The sequence below is a fragment of the Pongo abelii genome, chromosome 3, assembly GCF_028885655.2.
Source record: "Pongo abelii isolate AG06213 chromosome 3, NHGRI_mPonAbe1-v2.0_pri, whole genome shotgun sequence".
Classification (NCBI taxonomy): domain Eukaryota; kingdom Metazoa; phylum Chordata; class Mammalia; order Primates; family Hominidae; genus Pongo; species Pongo abelii.
Genome location: NC_071988.2, coordinates 187,759,603 through 187,785,316, shown reverse-complemented (window position 1 = coordinate 187,785,316; position 25,714 = coordinate 187,759,603). Strand labels below are relative to the sequence as shown.

The 25,714-nt window shown below is 37.5% G+C and overlaps 1 long non-coding RNA gene across 1 annotated transcript in view; it reads right to left on the bottom strand.

Annotated features, from left to right (window-relative positions):
• LOC134761359 (uncharacterized) overlaps positions 1 to 25,714 on the bottom strand; it is an 84,371-nt gene that overhangs the window by 32,329 nt on the left and 26,328 nt on the right. The window lies entirely within an intron of this gene.

The following is a 25,714-nucleotide window of genomic DNA, read 5'->3' as shown; positions in this document are numbered from 1 at the left end:
TTTACAAGAAAAAAACAAACAACCCCATCAAAAAGTGGGCAAAGGATATACACAGACACATTTCAGATGAAGACAGTCGTGCGGCCAATAAACATATGAAAAAAAAGTTCAGCATCACTAGTCATTAGAGAAATGCAAATCAAAACCATGAGATACCATCGCACACCAGTTAGAATGGCGATTATTAATAAAAAGTCAGGAAACAACAGATGCTGGTGAGGCTGTGAAGAAATAGGAATGCTTTTACACTGTTGGTGGAGTGTAAATTAGTCCACTGTGATTCTTAAAGATAGGCTATAAAAATTGTTTTATAATCCATTACACAATGATTTTGAAATAGGGAATGGATTGACCAGCAACTATCCTCATTTTTTATGTGGAAGCTTGTTTGGTAATTACTTCCCAAATATCTTTCTCAGATGATGCTCTCTTTATATGGTGAAAAATAAAATTATAGTACCTTAATACAGGAATTTATTTGGCACATCCAACTATTTTTATGTTGCATATTTAAGAATCTATTAGATCGTCAATACTCTGAATTATTTAAAAAAAACAATATTTTTAAGGGAGAGTCTAATAAAGATTTTGAAGAGAGAGAAAAAAACAGATTTGAAAAAGTATAGAAAATTGGAGAAAACATTTGATAAAGCACAAACTGTATTTGAGAAAACCGGGCCCACAAATAAGATCTGATTATTCTACCACCTGCTTCTTTAATCCTCAGGGTAAAGACTTCACAGAGCTCCATGACTTTACTGGATGCCCTATGTCTTTATTTATCTTTTGTCTTACTACAAACTTACTGTGGAAGATTGAAATTCATGAGACTAGTGGTATGAAGACAGGATTTATCCCAAGGCAAAGCAATTTTGGATATATATGTTTGTTTGAACCCTGACACTTATTGGTATTGAAAGCTTTTTGACTATGTTAAGATGGACTACTGTCTTTCCAAGCTTCGCCATAATCATTTGTTGGGCCTAGCTGATAGTTGCTAATAAAACCTTCACAAGATCTCTATCTCCGAATTCAGTAAAAACAGTCTCACCTTGTTTATTTATGGTTTTAGTTGTCTAATAAAATTCTGTTTCCTGTCATGTATTGAAGCATAATTTTGTAAAAAAATTAACTGCGATAAGATATGCTCTTACAAATGTATTACATAAGATTTTTTAAAATTATTTATTCACTTGATTATATCAAAACTTCAGAGAGAGCTTAAGAACACATAATCGGGTTATGAGAGCTCTTTGAATATATTTTGTCCTCTCATAATTTGTCTATTTTTCCCCTTTCAATACTCAAAATGGAAGGGAGGATTTATCTGCAAGGTAAATAATAATACACTGTAGTATAGAAAGTTATACCTGTACAAAATGCATCAGAAGTGTCCATGACTAACAGCTTTATTTCTTCTCTCTTTGTCTCAAGTATTTTTCTCAGGTATTCTTTCATGTTTTTGCCTTCGTGTGACCAAACACTACAAGTTTAGTTGAGGATTTGTAAATATTCCCCACCCGTGATAAACTCTGATAATTTGTTTTTCCCATCCTATTTGAAACATACTTCTGCAATGCCAAATTTCTACAGAAAACCTTTTAACAACACAACAAAATCAATTGTAAGAGAGATAAATGAGATGTTTTAATGGGTTCATATTAAATCAGAATGAAATTTATTTTCACAAAAGGATCCCTATGTACAATTAGTTTCTTTCACAGTGTATTCCAGAGTCTTATGAAAACATATCCACAATAAAAAACTTTTAAAAATTTCTATCAGGAATGTTTTTTCATGGACAATAAATATAACTTAAGGCACTTTACTTCTTATGCTTTTCCAAAGGGTTTGGTTCAACACACACTTGAGAATTATATTCAAAATATTTTCATCCAGACATTGCCAGCCAGAATGTGCCCAATTAGAACTGATGGCCAGTGAAGGTGCCAGGCCCTCGTTCTTCAGTGAGTAGATTTTGGGAGATGGGATAATGAGGGAGGGACTGAGCAGTGGGGGCAGGGCTGCTGGTGGTGGGGAATTGTTTTCCAACTTCTTTTAAATTACAGTAATTTAACAATTATTCGGCTAACAGCAATGTAGCTGGACCATGCATTCTTCACCCTGTACTAATTGAGTACCTTTCAATATTATTCATATAGTACACACAATGGAAATTTTTAAAGTTGGATATCTTGTTTATTAATCCAACAAATATTTATTGAGACCCACTAGGTGCCAGGCACTACAACAGACCCAGAAGAAAAGAAGACTAACAGGGCAACCTTCTGCAGAAGGAATTGCACTCATAGGAGAACTCTTATATAGTGTACATTAGATAAATTTTCTACCCAACTTTCTTCTGCTCATACTGTGTTTATATTACTCTGCATTTGATCGGAATAAAGAGGACTGATCCAACACTGTCAATCTTCTCTATTTAAAATAAAGCCAGTTAAACTCATTTGCATAACAAGAAAAATTGATTTTTCAAGTCTACTACATTGATTCCAGATAGATCTGCTGAGTTTTAGAAAGTGTGACCCATAGTCCTTAGATTCTTATTCTGTTGTCTCTGTCCTATGGAAGGGCATTCTCCTTGAAAAAATTCAGCTTTTTTTGCTGATGGTCTGTAGGCTGCCTTCTAATGAGGATGGTGTGGGCTGGGGTCAGGTTGTAGGATAAGTTGCAGAAAGCCCTAATGATCTGTCTGGAGCAAATCTTAGCACCTTGGGAAAAATGTGTGGCCCTTTAAATTTACGAAACATTCTTCTCTGGGAGAGAGTGGGAGTGGGGAGGTGGAATAGAGTAGAGAAACAAAGATAGCCATCTACTTGGAGAAAGGAAGAAATTTGAAGGAATCTGAATTGCAATCAATGAAAAAGAGTCTGAACTTATCTGAAATATACATTTTAAAATCGTAAAGATAAATTACAGAGAGCTTAAGAAATAATTGTTTTAGAGAACTGTGTGACTGTGATGGTTAATATTGAGTATCAACCTGATTGGACTGAAGGATGCAAAGTATTGTTCCTGAGTGTGCCTGTCAGGGTGTTGCCAAAGGAGATTAATATTTGAGTCAGTGGACTGGGAGAGGCAGACCCACCCTCAGTCTGGGTGGGCACCATCTAATCAGCTGCCAGGGCAGCTAGGATAAAAGCAGGCAGAGGAACATGGAAGAACTACACTGGCTAAGTCTCCTGGCCTCCATCTTTCTCCCGTGCTGGATGCTTCCTGCCCTGAAACATCAGACTCCAAGTTCTTCAGCTTTTGGACTCTTAGACCTACACCAGTGACTTGCTAGGGGCTCTGGGGCCTTTGGCCACAAACTGAAAGCTGCACTATTGGCTTCCCTACTTTTGAGGTTCTGGGACTCAGACTGGCTTCCCAGCTCCTCAGCTTGCAGATGCCTATTGTGGGACTTCACCTTGTGATCATGTGAGTCAATTCTCCTAATAAATTCCCCTTTATATATTCATCTATTTTATTAGTTCTGTTCCTTTAGAGAACCCTGACTCATACAGTGGCTCAAAGGAATCTCAGTAAATCTGAGAAAGAAAAACCACCTCACCAGGCCCTCTATTTAAGACTGGTAGCCACTGGTGAAAGTGATCATTAAACACTTGGAATGTAGCTGGTCCAAATAGAAATATGCTGTAAGTGTATGAATTTCAAATATTTAGTACAAAAACGTGTAAGATATTACATGAATAAGTTTTATATTGATTACATGTTGAAATGATCATGCTTTGGATGTATTGGGATAAATAAATTGTATTATTAAAATTAATTTCATGGGTGGGGGGTTGTTTTTCTGTTTTTTCCTTTGTTTTCAATGTGGCTAGTAGAAAATTTAACATTGTATGTGTAGTTCACATTTGTGGCTCACATTATATGCTAATTAGACAACACCAATCTACATTATTAGCTCATTATGGCCCAGAAGGAGTTAACTAATTGACAACTTTTTACTGAAGAGTGAGTGGTAGTTAATACAATACCTACCAGACTATGTCAAGAGTTTCTAAACAGGCCATAATTTCTTTCTAAATAATAGAGACATTTGCTTTACATCTTTAGAATTCACTCTGGCTTTCCACCAGACATCAGGGTTAAAAATCGGCACATCTAACTTCTACTAGTCTCTCAGGGCAATCTGAGCTGACAGGTCTGGATAGAGTTGATGGAAGAGATCACAATCATTCTAACTACTATTCTCGTGAAGAACCAGGGCTGATCCTTTAAGAATGAAGATTCCAAACTTAAACTGTATTTGAGAGCAAGAGCAGAGAAAGCTAACATTTCAAGGGAATGAGGAGAGTAGAAGAGATGATTGGATTATAACCAGAGTTGTCAAAGAGAAGCAACTCCTTCTCTAAAGGCTGCCAGCCTCACATGGAGGGGGTCAGGGAGGCTGAACTTGGTGAGTGGCGTGGGGCTTTGGGACTGGTTTAATACTAGGCCAGGAGTGGTTGCTAGTCCCACAACTTTTTCATTCTCCATTTGCTCTCTGATTCCCATTCTGCATCCTTATGAAAGTTTCTTTATAACGAACGAGAGATTCTTGGCTATTGGCCATAAAGCACAGAGACACATTGCCTCCTAGACTGGAAATAAATTGACTTAAGGGAGGAATTCAAGAATGATACTTCCTTTTTTTTTTTTTTTTTTTGAATTGTTATAAAGAACAGTGACTTTTCCCTGACCCTGTCCACACTCTCCTCCAGTTGTTTTTAGTTAGCATCACCTGTACTCCTATTGTCAACTTCTACTGGAGTTGACAATAACCAGGGAGAATGAGGAAAGGAAGTTGAGGTTAGGAAAACTAATTGTTCCAAGCCCTTTCTCAACTTTTGGTGCTGCATCCATGTTCTTCAATTGTGTTGCTTGCCCTAGCTCTCTCCTTTCCCATAGATGCCATGGTTAGAAACCACTTGCAGGGACTTTGGACCTTTGGTCTTGCTCCATACTCTTCGTGACTTCTCAGACTTGGTCATTTACCAGGCCATTGCAGCATGACTGTTCTGATGCTTGTATTTGGTCTGCCCTGCTTTTCTTGGCCTGCCTCTTGACTTTTTTCCCTCAAATCATTGTGACAGACACCACTACACAGTGAGATTAAATTGTTCAACTGATAAAAAATAGCCCCCTTTTCTATTCTGCTAACAAAAAAATCAGCCTGCATGTTGAAAATTCAATTTTCACTTCTCCTTGTCAAATAGGTAACACAGATCTTCTACACACCTGTTGTATCTGTACAAACATGTAGCTTATTATTAATTATAGAGCTTAAGACTTTAGCTCATGCTCCAGGACTTCAAAACCAGGATTCCTGCTTCATCTGAAGTTATAAATATTTAAACGTTGGCAATGAAACTTAAAGAAAACATAGAATGATTTATTCTCTAGGAAGGGGCCACTGTTAAGAAGTTTGGCATGAAGCATTTTTCTTAGCATTTGTAAGACAAGCCAACTTTTCAGCTCATGCACGTTACTGGGATGAATGACATAGGGCTATTGTGATTCTGCATAAAGCTATTACTAACCTCATAGAACTTAGAGAAGCAGACCTGTGATGGAGCAAAAGAAATATACTAGCAACATCCAAAATTAAAGACAGAGCCTAGAGAAATGTTTCTGCCAACATGTCCTATGATTTATTACTGAAAATCATTTCCAAATCTGAAAAAAAGTATTTTAAATCTGCACTTGGAGTAAACGGAGGGCCTATTTAAATTGCATAGTTATCATTAGAGTAAATCCATGATATTTTCCTGTTTTGAGACTACAATTACAGTGTTACATATATACACTACCATAAAATACAGACTTAAAAATAAAAATGTGGCAACAACGCCACATGGAGACATGTGTGTGTGCGGTCTGTGAGCCTCATTAACTAGTGAAGTCATTAATGTTCTAACCACCAGTCTCCCACCATGCTTGATGCAATACTTGACCCAGCACAATTATAAATTACTGTATTCCAAGGATCTTTAGAATGACTCACAAACAATGCTAAAATGTTAACCGCACAATTAAAATTAACATAAAGATAATTTGGCCATTTTTGAAGAATTGCCTCAATATGGGTCATAGAAGCAGGCAAAGACTTGGTGTGGGTCAGGATGGCAGAGAGTCATGTCATGCAGCACTCTCATCACGTCTTACCAATATCCTTCATGATATCAGTTGAGACCAAGGACCAGGATCTTCTAAGCTAGGGACGTTAGAAGGTGGGCCCCCAGGGCTTATCACACAATGTTGAATTATTCACTGGCTCTTCTATTATCATGAGGGCCATTTACTATATGCTCTTGAGTGACAGTCCAGTTAACTGTTGGAAATGGATGTCCTAGTAGGACCTTGAGAGACACATGGAACTCCTGATGGAGTTCTAGCAATTTCCAGAAATGGATAGAACACGAAAGTAGAAATTTAATTCACAGCAAATTTTCTGCAGCATTTCAGAATTGCCAAAAAATATTCAACATATCCTGGTTAATTTTAAGTCTTAATCCTCTATAATGGGGGGATGGGGAGGAAAGAGGTTACAAATTAAAATATCTAAGGGTCCAAAGTAAAACAATACAAGTTAAGGGAAACATGACACAGGAGAACTGAGATTATAAGAAAGCAGCCCCTCATCAGCTCCAAAGGATTATTGCCAAGGGTTGCTCAACCTCCTGAAATCCAGAGAAGTTGGAACTCTAGATATTTTTAATGCAAAATTCCCTATTATAAAAATATTTTGTTTTCAGCAAAACATATCTTTTATCTGTGCATTATCTCAAGCCGTATAGCCTCAAATTCCTGGTCTGGGGTCTAAAGATTCTTAGAATTACCAATCATCTACTGACTTTCTCTCCTTAGTGTATTAAAGCATTGAAAGACGGCACTCTCTGAGTCACTGGGAACTCAGACCATGAACAATTGATTCATGAAGAAAACTCACTTTTATATTGTTCCACAAAGGTTATATTCACCCTCATCTGTAGCATTTAAACTTGCAAATTGTGTACTTGAGTGAATTACAAAACAAGGGGTGGCAAAACCTCATTTAATTAAGAAGGTGTTAATGGATTACTTTCTATGTGCCAAGCATGAAGCAAGTCTGTATGGAAATAGCAGAAAATGTAATTTGGTTTGCATCTTGAAGGACCTCACAGTTCATAAAATCATGAAGGAGTTAAAATGTTAGCAGTGTTGTTGTGAAATACATACACTGTAATGCAATTTGTTACAGAAATAGCCAGGTAAACACTGGGTGTTTCCCCACTGACTTGGCAAGCATCCTGACAATTTTATTGAATTTGTGACTTTTTCCCTCTCAGTTGCCCATTATCTGATAGACATTACACATGAACAGTGGAAAAACCCAAAACCTTTACTGAAAAGCTGAAGAGGAGAGTAAAAGCTTGGGAGAGGTCGGGGGACTGACTACCTCATTTATACACAGAGACTCATTAAGGTCTCATTGCCTTTACTGAAAAATAAAAACAAAGATGTGATTCATTCAGATGTTAAATTTTGCTAATTATTGCAGATTAGTATTCAGCACTGAAATAACCGACTCTTCAACTCTATGCTTTGCTTTGAATAAAAGTACCTGCTTTCTTCATTACTTCTTCTGAATAACTCCTGGGAAAATACTGAAATCAAGTCCCTGTTAGCTAATATTTGTTCTAACTATTGGAAACAAAATCAAAGTTCATACTTAATGGACATTTAGCTCTTCAGCTAAATGATGTGTTCTCAGATTAAGACCTAATATAGAAGCTCCCAGATGACTGAGAAATTCATTCGACATTTGTTTATAGTAACAAGGCACTCTCTGAAACATTTTCAGTGTGTTTAGGTATTTTCCTCATCTATCTCTAGTAGATACCTTAAAGGAATAAGACCTGCAGTGTTCCACAGCTCAACATGCTTGGTAATTATTTCCTATTATAATGATGATCATGTAGGGAACTCTTTGGCTTTGATTCAGACAGAGATGTTTAACATATTCATTATCTCATTAGCATTTTCCTTAAGAATTTTGACAAGAGGCTAAAGAAGTAAGAGGTACAAAGTTATCTTCTATCAAGACTGTATTCATCCTTCTATTGAAAGAAAATTTAAGTACAACAGTTAGTGGAATGCAAATTATATGAGAATTTCAAAAAGAAAAAACAATAAATTAAGTATAATTATTTCAAAGAAACTACTCATTTAGTAAAAATAAGACTTTTCAGTTATTTGATATAGTAAAATCAATTGTTTTAGAACTAAAATTGGGACATCAAAGACAGAGAAAGTTTTCACCAAGACATACAGATATTCAATTTATTGCTTTTCCTTCAATGTTAAGACTGAAAGACCTTCATACCATGGGTCAAGTAGTTAGAGTGTTTCACACATCAGTTAGGGAACAGGGGCAGGGAAGAGGGAAAGGAGGACCTTGGAGCATCTGCTGGTGCTTCTAGTCATCCCCAGGAGGGCACTCGGCTGGGAGTGGACTCAGGCACTGTGGCACGCAGAAGAGGAGAGTGGCAAAGCAGCTCTCACTTAAAGAACGCTGGGCCGAATGATTAACCTGGTGACAGTTAACAAGATTTCCTCTGTGTCTATGTAGTTCCAGTCTCCAGGCTTCTTTAACTAAAAAGCCCCATTAGAATTGTTGGCAGTTCCTGAAAAGGTTTCTAAGGCTGGGCCTCTTACACAAGTTTTGCTTGGCCGGAGTGGTTTTCCTCTTTTCTATCATTTGTCTACAATGACATATGGAAGGACCTGGAGACCTTCTTAAGTTTCTTCTTAGTCCCCTCTGCAAAAGGAGATCAGAGAAAACAAGAGGGCTTAATAATGCCCCAAACTCTCAAATTTTGCCCTGAGAACTCTGTTTGAGGTGATAGCAACAAATTCCAAAATGAAGGTGAAAGAAATGTAAAACAATCTCCCACATTTTGATGTGATCATCCACAAATGTATGCTATAGACCAAGCCAATTTTCCTCCTCAAATTTTGGTTGCTGTCATTGAGGAGCATCCTAATTATGCTCTTTAAAATATCAGTTTCTTCTTTTAAACAGTAGTTGTCCTTTGACATAGAAATACATGTAACCTGACAGGAACATGAGTCTGCTTTTTTGTTGACAGTCATATAGAGAGCATCCCACACTAAATTGGTGGTTCTTCAACCTTGGTGTGGATAATATTCACTCATGAACTTGAAAAATGCTGATTATTAGGCCCATCCATAGAAATTGTGACTCAGTAGGTTTGGGCTGCACCTCAGAAATCTTTTTAACAGTGAAACCCAAGTTATTATAAAGTAGGTGGGCCATGGATCTTACAGAAACACTGGAGTAGAGAATATGTCTTCAGAGGGGAAATGAGCAATTGGAGATCTATCAGTGTACAGCCTTGAAAGATTTTATATGTGTGTGTGTATGCATATATGTGTGTGTGTGTGTGTATATATATATATATATAAAATGCATATATATCTATTAAAAATGTGAGTGCTTTGCTTATATGTCCTCATAGAATAACTCCAGTGAGCAAGGGATGAGACAGGAAAAAATAATCTATTGGCAAGGTTAAGTAATTTACTCAAGGCAAGTTAACAAATCTGTTTGAACAGCTGTTGGAACTAGAGCCTCCAGCTTCTTGAGTCCTATACTCTCTGTATATGAGATATGCATTTTCACAGTTATGAAACACATGCTACATTCCACACTATCAGTTCCTCTGAAGTATTACATGATATTTCCACTATATCTATTATATGGATATACATATCACATGCCAAATATCTCAAATGATAGTACAATTTGAAAATGTTCCTATTGTCCAGGCCATTGTCCATACTTGCTACAGTGGCTTCAACATCTACTACTTACTCTTCAACTCACTAAAATTTACATTCTTTCCATCAATCCATTAAACCTGCTATCGCCAAGGTCACTCACAATTTTCTCTTTGCAAAATCCGGAAGGTGCCATTTGGATCCAGATTATGGAGCAAACATAATTTTGGATCTCACTTTCTGCAACATAATTCTTGAGATGATATAAGGATTTTTAATAAAGGATAAATCTACAACTTTACTAAGAAATGAGGAAGGCTAAAATCAATATAGCAGAAAATTTGAAAAATTACTAAAATATTAACAGCAAATTGATAGATTAAAAAAGAATAAGAATGGAGAAACGGGGGACCACAATACCACAAAGAAGAAAACTACCAAAGTTTTCAGTGATACTTCAAAGTAAAAAATTAAAGGTGTTCATAACAGTTTTGTCTCTATTGCCACTTTCCACTCTCCCACTGAGCTGAACAGCACTATTTTCAAATAGGTCAATAACCTTAAAATTGCTCTCTAAAAAGAGGAGGTAATCCTGTTAGGGAAGTCTTCTTTTAAGAATGCTGAGTTCTGATCTGGCGTGGTGGCTGACGCCTGTAATCCCTACACTATGGGAGGCAGAGGCTGGTGGATTATGAGGTCAAGAGATTGAGACAATCCTGACCAACATGGTGAAACCCCATCTCTACCAAAAATACAAAAATTAGCTGGGTGCAGTGGTGCGTGCCCATAGTCCCAGCTACTCAGGAGGCTGAGGCAGGAGAATCGCTTGAACCCTGGAGGCAGAGGTTGCAGTGAGCTGAGATTGTGCCATTGCACTCCAGCCTGGCAACAGAGCAAGACTCTGTCAAAAAAAAAAAAAAAGAAAAAAAATGCTGAGTTCTAATTTATGCTATTATGAATATAAAAACATAGTTTACAAGCAGTACTAATACTTATAAAGCACCTATTATGTGTTGGGCCCTGTTTCAAGCAGTTTCCAAGCACTGATTTATTTAATCTTCATGATAACCCTATAGTGTGGATTCTGCTACTTTCCCCATTTTAATGAGAAACAGAGATGTCAAGTGACTTGCCCAAGGTCACACAGCTAATGCAAGTGTAGCTGTGATATATGCTCAGGGAGCTGTGTAGGTCTGTGTTTTTAGCCAGTATACCACTTAGATCTCAATAGCAATCATAGAAAGATGGGGAAAAAAACACAACTGGACCCAGGAGGAAAGTGAATGAAATGCTGTACTGCATGGACCTTTTTATTTTGGAAATTGGATGAGGTAGTGTTTAGTCCAGTCCTATATTCCAACAACTGGAAAAAATCCATAGTCACTACCTATCCCAGTCAGGCTAGCTTTTCATACAAAGGGACAACAGCTATTTGAGAAAAATCAATCCGGAAGGGGTAAAAACCAAGATTAACAAACAATATCTGATGATAAGAAAAATAAATTATACAAAGAACATAAGAGAACTTTTAAAATATTCTGAATAGTACCCGCAGGAGTAGAAGAGAATATTTAACCCATAAAACAAGAAAAGTTTGCAATCAGAGTAGGAGAAAGAGTTCTCTGAAATGAAATGTATAATTACTGAAATAAAAACATCCAAAGATGGACCAAATTCTCGAAAGGACATAGCTGAGGATTACATTAGTAATTTGGAAAATGAAATTAAGAAAGTCTTTTAAAACATAGAACAAAACCACAAAAAGCTTGAAAAACTGAGACATGAAGTGTTAGCATAAGAAGTTCAGCATCTGCGCCGGGCGCAGTGGCTCACACCTGCAATCTCAGCACTTTGCGAGGTTGAGGCAGGCGGTATGACTCAAGGTCAGGAGTTCAAGATCAGCCCACCCAACATGGTGAAACCCCTGTCTCTAACAAAAATACAAAATTAGCCGGGCATGGTGGCTCGTGCCTGTAGTCCCAGCTATTTGGGAAGCTGAGGCAAGAGAATTGCTTGAACCCGGGAGGCGGAGGTTGCAGTGAGCAGAGATCTTGCCACTGCACTCCAGCCCGGACCACAGAGCGAGAATCTGTCTCAGAAAACAGAAAAAAAAAAAAAAAAGGAATTTCAACATCTGTCTAAAAGAAATTTCCAAAAGAGAGAACCAAGACAAAAAAAAACAAGGAATAATAAAATAAAATTTCTCTAAATTGAAGAATGACACAAGGCTCAGATTGAAAGGATTCATTGAATTCTGAGCAGTGAAATAAATTCCAGTGATGGGGAAAGAGACAATAACTTTGAGGTACATAAGAATAAATCCACAAACTACGGTGCAAGATATAATAAAATAATATTGAAATATATAATAGAAGCCCCACATACATAGGAAATTCCACTATTGGAAGGTATTAAGTCTCCTAAAATTGATCTATAGTTCACTGAAATTCCAATATTAGTAAGAAATCTGTAAAACTTCAAAAGATGATGATAAAATTCATATGGAAGAGTAAAGAACCAAGAATAATTAAGAGAGTGCTGAAGAAGAATAAGTTACCTATAATATATTCAATCTGTTATACAATCAGAGTAATTAACACCACGTGGTATTGGTACAGAAGCAGATGAACAGTGGAAAAGAATAGGGAACTCAGAAATTTGGAAATTTAGTACACAACAGGAGTGGAGTAAAATCATTGGGGAAAGGATGAGCTAGTCAATCAGTTTTGTTAGGACAAATGATTTTGCATGTTAATAATGATTCTTACCTCACACAAAACAGAAAATTAATTTTAGATGGATTAAAACTCTAACTGTGCAAGGCTGACTTTGAAGCTTTTGGAAGACAACACACTGTAAGATCATGAGAGTAAAGCTGACCTGACAACGATGAGCTTTGACCAAGCAATTTCATTTTTAGGTAAAACAAAACAAAACAAAACAAAAAACTAGAGGAATTTCCACCCTACATATACAAGAAGGTATGTACCAAAAAGGCTAATTTTACAATTTCTTATGACAGTAAAAACTAGGAAAAAAGCTAAAATAAAGAAATTGAGGTATATACATACTTAAAGTGAAAAGAAGAATAAATAAAATTGAATTATATAAAATTATATACTGTACATATTGTTTTTAAAAGCATCATGGGGCCGGGTGTGGTGGCTCACGCCTGTAATCCCAACACTTTGGGAGGCCGGCCAAGGTGGGCGGATCATGAGGTCAAGAGAACAATACCATCTGGCCAACATGGTGAAACCCTGTCTCTACTAAAAAATATACAAAAATTAGCTGGGTGTGGTGGCATGCACTTGTAATCCCAGCTACTCAGGAGGCTGAGGCAGGAGAATCGCTTGAACCCAGGAGGTGGAGGTTGCAGTGAGCCGAGATCATGACACCGCACTACTCCAGCCTGGGCGACAGGGTGAGACTCTGTCTCAAAAAAAAAAAAAAAAAAAAAGCATCATGGAAGAAGTGCAGACTGACACATATTTTAAAAGTGCAGATTCCTCATATATGAAATTTCAAAACATGCATCTTTTCATATTATTTATGGAAATACATGCATACAGTAAAAATACAAATTCATGCATAACAAAGAAACAGTCCAACTTTAGAGGAATGGCTCCTTCTGAGACAGTGAGAAGTAAACAGGACCAACAAGAGCTATCCAGGCCTTTCAATTAAATCTGAAATGCTTTATTGTATCTGTAACATTTTATTGTATCTGTAGCATAGTGGATGTTAGTTATATTATATTATCTGTGATTTTCTGTATGTTTTTAACACTTCATGAGAAATTTGGCTTGACAGAAGACGCTGGACTTATTAAAGTGAGTAATGTGTTTTCTCATAGCAAATAAGTCAACTTCTCTAGCACCTGGGAATATCTCAGCAGGAAATGTCTAATAGTAATTGCTCACACAAATGCTTTAATATGCCCTGAACAAGAATATAACCTCCTATAATGATTTTGAGTGCACACTTTATATTCCAAGGGCCTCTTGGGAGTAACAAAGGAAATTCAAGTGGAAAGCCCCATCCAACTGGCAGCTCCTGGTCCCCTGAGGCAATCTGCTACTCTGAGCAGTAGTGGAGGAACAATTCTCACACTCTCAGGAAGGATTTAGACCATCTTTGGTCCTGTATTTGGATTCATTATTGGGACTGCCTACTGGAAAGCCTACTCGAGGGACCAGGGATAATTGAAAAGAGTGGGAGTGGGAGAAAGCAGTGCACTTCTTCAAAATTTGAAACATTTCTCTTCTAATAATAGTAAGTTTGAGGGAGTTGTTATCATCCACAGACACAGACAGTAGTGAGAACACACACAACTAAGGTCCTATATGATGGGTGGACATCACAGGTGAGGTCCTAACACCTAGAAAAGCCCAGGACAGCCCAGGACTGAACCTTGACATCTAGTTACAGTGGTGGAGTTCTGTGCAGCCATGGAAAAAGAATCCCAAGGACCTCATGGTTAGTCATCTTCAGAGCTGACTTTCCCACAGAACAGCTCTGCTCTTGCCAAACAACGAATGATCACACTGTGGGTCCCAGAGAATGCTGAGCCTGGAACTCAGAGATACACTTCTATGGGAGGACATTGGCTGCTGTTCTTTTATATCAATTTGGGATTAAAATAGGGCTTTGTTCTCTTAATATGTAAACTAGAACCCTTAACTTTTATAAAGCACTTTCAAATACATGATTCATTAGATGCTTACAACCTCCTAGTTTCGCTGATTTTGGATTGTGGGGGAAAGTCACAAAAGTTGATAAGAGGCAGAAATGGGGCATTCTTAGCCTAGTTTTGCTGCTATAACAGAATACCTGAGACTGGGTAATTTAAAAGGAACAGAATTTCATTTTCTCATAGTTCTGGAGGCTGGGAAGTCCAAGATCAAAGTGCTAGCTCCTGGTGTGGTTCTTCCCACGTCCTCATAGGGTGGAAGGAGGAAGGCAGGAGAGGATATGCTGCGTCCTCACATGGCAGAAGAGCAGAAGAGAGAGAAGTCATTCCTGTAAGCCCTTTTAATAACAGCATTAATTCATTCATGAAGGTGCTGTCCTCATGACCTAGACACTTCTCAAAAGGCTCCACCTCCCAACGCTGTTGCATTGGGGATTAAGCTTCCAACATATGAATTTTGGGGGACACATTTAGTCCATAGCAGAGGCTCTAGGGTAAGGTAGAGAAACAGAATTTTTAGAGGCTGGAAAGCTTCACAGGCACATTCCTTGGCTTCAGGTCAAGATCTCAGGTACTACCATTCTTTCCCCACAGTCATCCCAGAAAATGGCTTGTCTTGTTTCTTTGTCCATAACCAAGTGTTGCTTCAAAACTTAACTCAGGAACTAATTATTCATCTAGTACAGAAAAAACAGTCTCACAGCTTTTTTCCAGCTCTCTAGTAAAAAAGAGCATAAAACCAGCCCACTGAGGTTTTCTAATTGTTTCACATTGAAAGAGTGAGAAAAGGCTTCTATCTCAATTCTTATTCTCAATTCAGCCTTATAGAGCAGTATCTTCCAGGACAGCAGAAGTGCTAGGCTGGCTGTCTCAGGATCATCTATGATGCTTGTTAAAATAAACATGGATGGGTCCTATTGCTAGGGTTTCTTTTTTTTTTTTTTTTTGAGACCAAGTTTCACTCTTGTTGCCCAGGCTGGAGTACAATGGTGCGATCTCAGCTCACCGCAGTCGCCTCACATATTCACGTGATTCTCCTGCCTCAGCCTCCTGAGTAGCTGGGATTACAGGCGCATGCCACCACGCCTGGCTAATTTAGTATTTTCAGTAGAGACAGGGGTTTTGCCACGTTGGTCAGGCCGGTCTCGAACTCCCTACCTCAGGTGATCTGCCTGCTTCGGCCTTCCAAAGTGTTGGAATTACAGGCATGAGCCACCGTGCCCGGCCAGGATTCTTATTTAATCGGTATGAGGTGGGCCCTAACATCTACATTTTTCCCAAAGTTTCATATGTAATTCTTAGGAATGGCTAATTTGAGAAATTATGACAGAAGGAAAAGACAAGATCATTGTGAATGCTTTAAGTAGAAGTTTAGGGTTCACATAGGACTGAAGATTTATCTATATTTCAGAGAAGTTCTCATAAAATTTTAGCAAGGGCTTTCAAAGGAAGGAACTTGAAAATAATGTAGCCTTCACATATTTTTATTTCGACATTCAATATTACATGATATAATAGGTAACGCACTGGTTCTGGCTTGTAGACATTGTGAGAGCCGGTTGTTAAATTTTTGGAGATTTTGTCATTCAGTTGTTAAACTATTGGTAGCTTGAAATCAGCTAGGGTGAAAGTATTCACATTACGAAAATCAGGAAGTGCTACAAATTAGGGCATTAACGCCCTGGGGAGCTTGTTGTAAATTTACCATCCATCCCACTGGCTGTAGGGAACAGTGTATTATAAAAATGAACATTTTACTTAGTACTATTCTGTCACTCCTTTAAATGTATTCAATTGAAACTGATACCAAAAATATTTGATATCCACCAACCATTATCCACTTGAAAAATGCAGAACAATCTCTTCTTTCATAGATCCAAAATTTACATTATCCCACTTTCTTTCTGAGCTCGTATTTCCTTTTGACAGTCTATCATAGGATTTTGTTCAGATATAACATTTTAAGCTTGAAAGTCTGCTTTTGTTCATCTAATTACATTTCTCTGTAATAGAATAGGTACAAAAATTGAAATTAGAGAGTTTTAAAATTTTCTATGATTATAGTGGTCTAAGTTTTAAAAAAAAATTTTTCTGGATTGAGTTATTAGTACTGTTATTAGACAACTGATCCAACAACATAAATATATTAGTAAGGTAAAAATGATTGTTCATTATAAAATGCATGTTTTAGAAATGCATCTTTGAATACAATGAACGGCCTATTAAAATTAGTTATATATTCAAGGATAAATATTATCTATTGCCAGCATGAGACAGGCTCTACTGAAAAAAAGTTGTTAATAAATAGAAATGAAAATAATTTAGTTACATGAATGTCCCTCAAATCTCGAAAGTCCTTCTTAGTTTCAGGCCAAAAATCACATGGTGATTTGGATCTCAAAAACGGTCCTTGATGTGTGAAATGTGTGGAAGCTGCTGCAGGTGAAAAACAGGACCTGGGGTCAAACACTCCAATTGTAATCACTCAGCATGCTGCCTCTGTGACCTTGGATCATTTATGAAGTTTCTGATTCTTTCATGTTACTTATCTGCTAGATAAGTGGATAACATCCCCATCATGTAGGGCTGATATGAGGATGAAATGAAGTAATAAAAATAAAATGTCTTTGCCTCATTTCACATAATATAATGTCCTCTAGGTTCATCTATGCTGTCACAAATAGCAGGATTTCATTCATTTTTATGTCTGAATAATATTTCACTGTGTGTATGTACCACATTAGCTGTTGAGTCCATATCTTGGCTATTGCGAATAGTGCTGCAATAAACATGGGCGTGCAGATATCACTTTTCACAAATTGATTTCAACTTCCTTGGAGATAAACCCAATAGTGAGGTTGCTGAAACATTTGGTTGTTCAATTTTTAGTTTTTTGAGGAAACTCCATACTGTTTTTCACACAGGCTAATACTGCCTGACCTCATGCATATGTGGAATCTACAAAAGCTGATCAAATGGAAGGAGAGAGTTGAATGGTAGTTAGCAGGGGCTGAAATGATTAAGGCTTAGGGAGGATGGGGAGACGTTGGTCAAAGGATACACAACTACAGTTAGATGGGAGGAATAAATTTCAAGAGAAATTTACTTACAGCAAGGTAAAATTTATACTGTACAGCAAGGTGACTATAGTTAATGATAATATAGTGCATTCTTGAAAAATTTAGAGTGGATGTTATGTACTCTTACCACAAAAATGATAACTATGTGAGGTAATTCATTTGCTAATTAGCTAGATTTAATGACTCCACAGTGTATATATACTTTAAAACATCATGTTGTATGGGATGAAAACATACAATATTATTTCTCCGTTTAAAATAAGTAAACTTAAAATTTTAATTTTTTTAAGTGCAGTGAGAATGTGAGTGTTCAATACATGGTAGCTCTCATTTTTAAAAATTTAATTATTTTAGGAACTTTTTTATTTCATAGTGTGAGATACACGAGTAGGCTATTCTTATAAAAGGTCATAAGGAAATATAAGATCTGGGTGGTTAAAGAAAAAAAAAAGGAGGATTTTTAGAGGCTTCCAGGAGGCCCAGGAACTCCTTGGTAGGCCTAGGCATTTAGAATATAGGCTGCTTTTTTTTAAAGGATCTTACATTCTTTTTGTGGAACTAAAGCCACAATGGTGAATTTTGGTGGAGAGGAACACATCAGGACTCTTACACTCTCATGCAGTGGGATGTGTCTGCCAAATTCCTATAGTATTTAATGGGAAATACTGATATGAATCTTTTTTCAGGTCCATGAGAACAGTTGGCCTCCTAAAAGTCCTGGTCCTTAGGCAATGAGGAGTGGATCTGTTGTCAATTTAGAGTTGTGTAGTCAAGATTATAAACAGGAGTATATTAGAAAATGCTTATTCAGCAGAGCGCAGAGTGGCTTTGGTAGAAAAACCTTTTAAGAAAACTTACAAGAGCCTTTGGGTCACTGCTCATCCCCTCCAAGTGACACAATGACTAAATGTTTGTGAACTTAATAACTTGAATCACACAAGACTAGGAAGAAACATGAAGTCTTAGTAAATCTTATTTCTTTTTTTCCCTGAAACCAGTGGGAAAAAAAATTCACTAAACAGTATTTCTGAAAGTTTGGACCAGTCAAGATTTTAATTAAAAAGCCAAATGTCTGTTGATGAATTTTAAGCCAATAGGAAATTAAAGATCAAACTTCAAACCTCTCAGGAAAACAGTTTTGAAAGGAAAATGCTCACAGACCCACCGCTGGGTGCTGCTGTGATAAACAGATGAACCCTTCCATATGTGCCTAAATTCCAGTTACACCCATTGGCCAGAGCCATTATTGGCCAAATCTTGCTGCTAAAACCGCTAGGCACTGATGAGAGAGGTGCCAGAAATAATAAGCTGGAGCTTAGGCAAAACCCAAGAGGAAACACTTGATGTCAGATATGAGTTTGCCATTGTTTTGAGGGAACATGGATGGAGGAAAGAGTATATGCCTAAGTGTTTGAGAATCAATGTATATACCTTGACTATCAGAATGGATCTTATTTTCCTTGGCCGTTCAAAACTGACACGAGATCATCTTTTGCTGATATTTACTTTAATGGTGACATTCATTTCCAGGCTGCTATCCAGAGTTATTCTAGTATTAAGAATGCTTTTAAAAATAATAAATATATGAAATAATAAAACACCAAGCAGATGTTTATAAACATTAGTCAAGCTCAATTAGTGTAATTGTGACACTATATCCACTCAGGGGGAACTGATTTTGCTAGAGGGGACAAATAATCTCCTAGGCCTCCCATGCTTATACTGAGTTTTCATCATTACTGGTATGTAGCAGGAAAGCTGCAAGCGGGAAAATCTCACAAAACACATGCATACTCTCTTTCCTTATATGCTCCCATGACTGTTTCTATCAAGATGCCCCAGAAAAACCATAACTGAATCCTAGATGGACAAACCAGTAGTTCCTTTAAACAACCAAAAGCCACATAGACTTTGAAAGCCGATAAATGTTAGGCTGACCCAGAATCGTGTAGTTTCTGGACTTGGCTCTCCTATTTAGCAAGCCACAAGGCAATTTAACTTGCCACTTAGGAGAGTTCAGCGAAGTCACTTCCATCTGAATTGTATAATAATGTTTATAATCCCCATAGTACCACTAAGAATCATAGAATTTTAGAGCCAAAAGGGACCTGGGAAATGATAATATCCAACAGATAAAATTCAATAATATCCAAAAGTTACTTAGTATATATTATGTGCCAGAATTGTATTGTATTATTGTATGTCTACTAAGTCCCAGATCTTGAAACTACAAAAGTTGACATAATTGGCCCCACCCTTAGAGAGCTCACAGTATAGAAGGAAGAAAAATTCATACAGAACAAAATTAAACTACAATACGACCAAGCTCACCAACAGAGATACAGACACAGGAGCATGAAGGAGTTAATAATTAATGTTTTAAAAGTTAGTGACAGTCTCCTGGAAAATGTAAATTTTTGTTCTGTTGGGAAGGAGAAGGTATATGTCATCCAGCAGAAAGGTGGGGGAGAATGATAGAGGGAAGAAGGCCAAAAGGTAAAGGTATTCCAAGAATAGAAACCAGCAAGAACAAAATAAACAAACAAACACAGAAGTGTTAGCCTGTGTGCTGGTATTTGTGTATTTGTATAACATGAGTAAAGTCTGGAGTGACTGAAGTGTAGGTGAGTGGCAGAAAAATGCTGTTTGACTGCTTTACTAAGAAGCCTAAGCTGATCCTAAATAGGGAGGAACCTCGGATGAGTTTTAGCAACTTAGGGTAGCATAAAGGGTGATTGAAAGGAGAAGATTGAGGAAGAGGCTCTGAACATAGTCGAGGGCAAGCAAACTATGCTAGTACTGATGAGTTCTGAATTGGAGCACTGAATGAAATCAGTTAATGAGAGACCAGTGAAGTCTTAAGTTTCCTTTTCCTTAATCCCAAGATTTTGGTTTTCTGTCTGATTCTACATACTGAGAAAACACTGGGTGAAAAGTTATCCGAGGTTCAAGTAAAGTGCAGCACACCACCCTATTTAGGAGCAGAGGTTGCCTCCTTTGACATCATGGGACTATAGTTATCTGCAGGGTTCATGGTCAAAGCCTGGCGTCAATTGCAATGTGGGAGATTTAAGGGAAAAATCAGTCATAGAAAACCATAGGAAGATATGATCCTCAGCTGCTTGTGGAAAACTATCCTCAGCAGGACTTTGGTATTGTGAAATATTTTAATAATAATGCAGGCCTATGAATTCCTTGTATTAAACAATGTGCCAAATACCTGGCAGCCAGCACAGCTGGAGCAGTGGTGGGACTGGAGCCCCAGGGTTGCCCCTGCCCTACTCTTGCGCTCTCTGCTTCCACTTGTGGGTCCCAGCAGAAATGTTCTTCACTGAGGCAAAGGATTGCTTTGTGGCTTGGGGACATCGAGGCGATCTCCTTGTACCAGTCTCTGATAGTTTTGCTTAGCTACTGCTTGCCTGCCTGACTTCTGCATACTTCTGACCACATTTAACCAAGACCCCTGCTTTGCTCACATCTGGCTCTGTCATCTGTAATTTCTTAGCCAACACCCCAAATCTAGAGCTCTTCAGGGATCTGGTACAAATAACTAAAATGGCTCTGAGATAAAAAATATACTTGTACAAAGTAAATTTTTAATGGTACCATTTGAATTATGACCACTTAAAGACAGAAATATGGTTAGCTTTTACCTTCTTTTTCCTACTCATACTGAGAAATGATTCCAGTTGTTTTGGAATGTTTTGCCAAATATTCTCTGCCTCTGTTTTAATGATATCTGCCTAGATTTTTTTTGTCTTTCAGCTTAATAAAATGAATGAAAACCAATAATAAATATAAAACTATTTAAAAATCTGATAGAATATTAGAATTAGGAGAATGGGGGCTATAAAATATGACCTGTCTCCCAATTTATGAACACCTTCTATGAAATCACGGACAATTTTCACCAGGACTCTCTCACTGACAGCTAAACTATAAAAAAAAAAAATGAACAAACAAAAAAATTTTTTATCACCTTTTATCCATTTATCACCCTTGACATGTAGATAACCTCAGCTACAGCTGACCCTTGAACAATGCAAGAGTTAAGGGAACTGACTCCCTGCAATGTTAGAAATACAAGTATAACTTTTGACTCCTTAAAAACTTAACTACTTAATTGCCTTCTGTTAACTGGAAGCCTTGCTGATGACATAAACAGTCAATTAACACATATTCTGTAGGTTGCATATTTATTATATACTGTATTCTTACAATAAAGGAAGCTAGAGAAAATAAAATGAAGGCCATTATCTTTAGCAGACTAATGCAGGAACAGAAACTCAAATACCACAGATTCTCACTTTTAAGTGGGAGACAAATGGTGAGAACACATGAACACAAAGAGGGGAACAACAGACACTGGGGCCTATCAGAGTGTGGAAGGAGGGAGAGAATCAGGAAAAATACTAATGAGTACCAGGTGATGAAATAATCTGTACAACAAACCCCCAAGACACAAGTTCACCTAGGTAACAAACCTGCACTTAAAAGTTAAATTCGTATCGCTGAACTTAAAAGTTAAATTTAAAAAATCATAAAGAAGAGAACATGTATTAATGAATATGTTCATTAAGTGAAAATGGATCATTGGAAAGATCTTCATCCTCTTCGTCTTCACATTGTGTAGGATGAGGAAGAGGAGGAGGAAGAAGAGGGTTGGTCTTGCTGTCTCAGGAGTGGCAGAGGCAGAAGCAAATCTGCATATAAGTGGACCCTCACAGTTAAACCCTTATTCAAGAGGTCAACTCTTATTCAAAGGTCAACCGTATATAAAGTTGGAATCCGCTTACCTCTGTCTTCCAACCATTGGTCTTATTTTGCCTGTTGAGACCACATAAAGTAAATCTAAGCTCTCATTCATAAGATAGAGACAGATGAAGAAAGAAACTATAATCACCTAGATTTATATTTTCCTGAGCTCCATATTCCCAGGTCTATCAATCATTACTTGTATGAGTTTTACAAATCCCTCACTCTTTTGGTCACCCCTCCTGTGGAAGCTCATTATTTTGTCAAGGTTATTTTTCTATTTCCAGAGTATTGTCAGAACATCTGGAGATGATACTTCTGTTAATACTATGTAAGATTCCATTTTTTTTTCAACATCTGTGTCACTGTTGATTCATTTTAAGCTTAGAGCCAAATGAAATCCTTAGGTCAATTACTTACCAAACTATTTGCTTTTAAACCAAATGCTATTTCTTCTACTAGCAAACCAATAGGGAAGGAGGTGTAAGGACTGAGAAGGAATTAGCTAGTCTAGGCAAGACTCAGAAAATTTTGGAGAAACACATTTCCATTTGAAATTCTCTGTTTGTAAGGCAATTTTTTTTTTTCATTTGAAAACATCATAAAGCGGAGTGATATGGTATTCTCTGGGGTAATTTGAATTCTGTCTGACATTACAGTATGTATGATAAATCAATTGCTAATAGGGCTAGAAATATTTACTTCCTAAATGATCCGTATCAATAATTTTATTAAAAAGTTACACAAATTTTTACTAAGAGAACTGAAATATATGTGAAGCACTTTGGTATCTTCCATTTACCAATTCAGTGTTTATTTTGCTTGGTTCAACACTGCTATACCAGGACCAGGGCCAAGAATGGACAAGTTGTTGAATAAATCTAAGAGAGTACTTTCTGTCTACTGTGTATTAAAATTCCTTTAGCAATTTCTAATTTCTTTCTTTCTTTTTTTTTTTTTTGAGATGAAGTTTCACTCTGTCACCCAGGCTGGAGTGCAATGGTACGACCTTGGCTTGCTGCAACCTCCACCTCCCAGGTTCAAGCAATTTTTCTGCCTCAGCCTCCTGAGTAGCTGGGATTACAGGTGCGTGCCACCACACCCGGCTAATTTTTGTGCTTTTAGTAGAGATGAGGTTTCACCATGTTGGCCAGGCTGGTCTCGAACTCCTGACCTCGTGATCCGCCTGCCTCAGCCTCCCAAAGTGCTGGGATTACAGGTGGGAGCCACCGCGCCCAGACTCAATCTCTAATTTCTTTTCACTTCATTCCATGTTTGGAGAGTGCTCATTGTGGGGCAATTATACATTTTACCTGTGTTTTGTTTTTTAAATGCAAACACTTAGATAATATGCATGGGAAAAGAATCTTCTTTCTATAATTAGGCCAAAATATTATCTTTTCACAAAGGAGATTGCATATTACACCTATAAACATAAAAGTATTCGCTCTAAAAGACAGTGCTGTGGTGTCGGAAAATGTCAGTTTTCCAATTTCAGTTTCAAAAATTATATTGCGTCATTATACATGAAAGACCTGTAGCTACTAAGTGCTGTGGTCTCCATCACAGCAAAGTATCCCATAGTGAAGGACAGATATATATATATATATATCCAATTCCCATAACATAAGTTTTTAAAAGATCCCTTAATTTAGGTGTTGGGAAAATATTAAGATTTACTATTTGGCTTCATAATCTTAGGCACTTTGTTAAAACATTTGGCCTGTTTTTGAAACAAAATTTCTTTGAAAAATCTACTTGCTTTCTCCAGGAAAATTAAAAAAAAAAATCCCCTCCCAATATTACATTGCTTTTATTGAAAAAAGTCTTTCCTTTGAGAACTTGAGATCTCTGATGCTCTCATGCCCCTAGTAAGTTCCCTGTCCAATTACCTATCATCGCCCAGCTGTGATTCACACCCTGCACTTAGATTTAATGGCTGAAAAAAAAATTTACATCCAGAACAGTTCACATGAAACAGGTCAAAGGGACATAGCATGGATAATTCTCAGCACACAGATGTTCAACAGAGACAACGCAGAGACCAGCATGGAAATATTACTGCATTTGTAATCCCCGCGTGCTGTGGCCATTAACAAAGAGAAGCAGTGCAACTATGTGTGTTCACCTGTCTACTCTGGCCTGCAACATTTCAGTTGACCATGTCATTGTTTTTCTAACTACACCACAGCTTCCCCAAATCATGACTGCTACAGGTTGCTTTTTAGACACTGAAGATTTAGTCTGGAAAGAAAGTCACTGAAGATTGAATAATGAAGAGACTATAATAGTGTTTCCTCTAATAAGTCCTAGTGGTCACTGCTAGCTTACTGTAACACTTTGTAAAAATATGAATTAAAAGACAATGGCCCTTGCAACAAAAGTGATTTGCTTTAGAAGCCAAAGACTCATCACAGTGCTGTGAGTTTTAGAGGCAAAAATGGCAAAAGGAGGAAGTAGAACAAAGTAAAAGAAATATTCAAGCTGGTCACGGTAGAAGGCCATGTCAAATGAGTATGAAGTCAGAGTTCACCAAAGCCACTTGTGGATAGAAATCAAAGGTAACCTTTCCAGGCTGAGGCCATGCATTGTATCTGAGCTCTGGCCACACAGTGGAGACTTTGGGAGACCTCCAACTGATGGTTACCTTTAGAATGTTCACCTCCACAGGAAGACAGACATTTCATGCATCCAGCCAGTATTTATTGTTTAAGCCACTACACTAGGTGCTCTGAGGAATGCCCAAATCAGCCAGCCTTCTGTTCTGAATTCTACCCTCAAAGTGTCTAGAAAAGGATAAGCCAGGTACACAAACAACAGTAATATAGGGTAGAATTTGACAAGAACTATGAGAGTGGCATAAACTGCTATGGGATTGAGAAAAGGAAAGAGATCCCAGCAGGAGGCCCAGGGGAGGGAATTCTGGAAGGGTGGGCAGTGGCTTCATGGGGGAGATGGCACTTTTTAAACTGGGTAATTCACTAATCGACCTATTCATAAACCTTTTCACTTTCCTTTCCAGGTCCTTCTGGAGGTTTCCTCATGGAAAGATGAATGAAAACAGAATGTGGCCTCCATCAATATAGTGCAATGTTGGGTAACAGAATCAACGCTACTTGATAGGGATTGAGTTATGTTTAAGCAGGAAAGCACATGAATCCTTCCTAATCATCTACCGGCGATGTCCAATATGGCGGCCACTAGCAGCATATGGCTACTTGTATTCAAAGTAATTAAAATGAAAATAAGTTAAAAATTCAGTGTTTCAGTAGCACTAGCTAAATTTCAAGTGCTCAATAGCCATATATGGCCAATGGCTACCATATTGGACAGAGCAGGTATAGAACATTTATGTCATTGCAGAAAGTTCTACAGGCCAGCACCAAAGGAATTAATA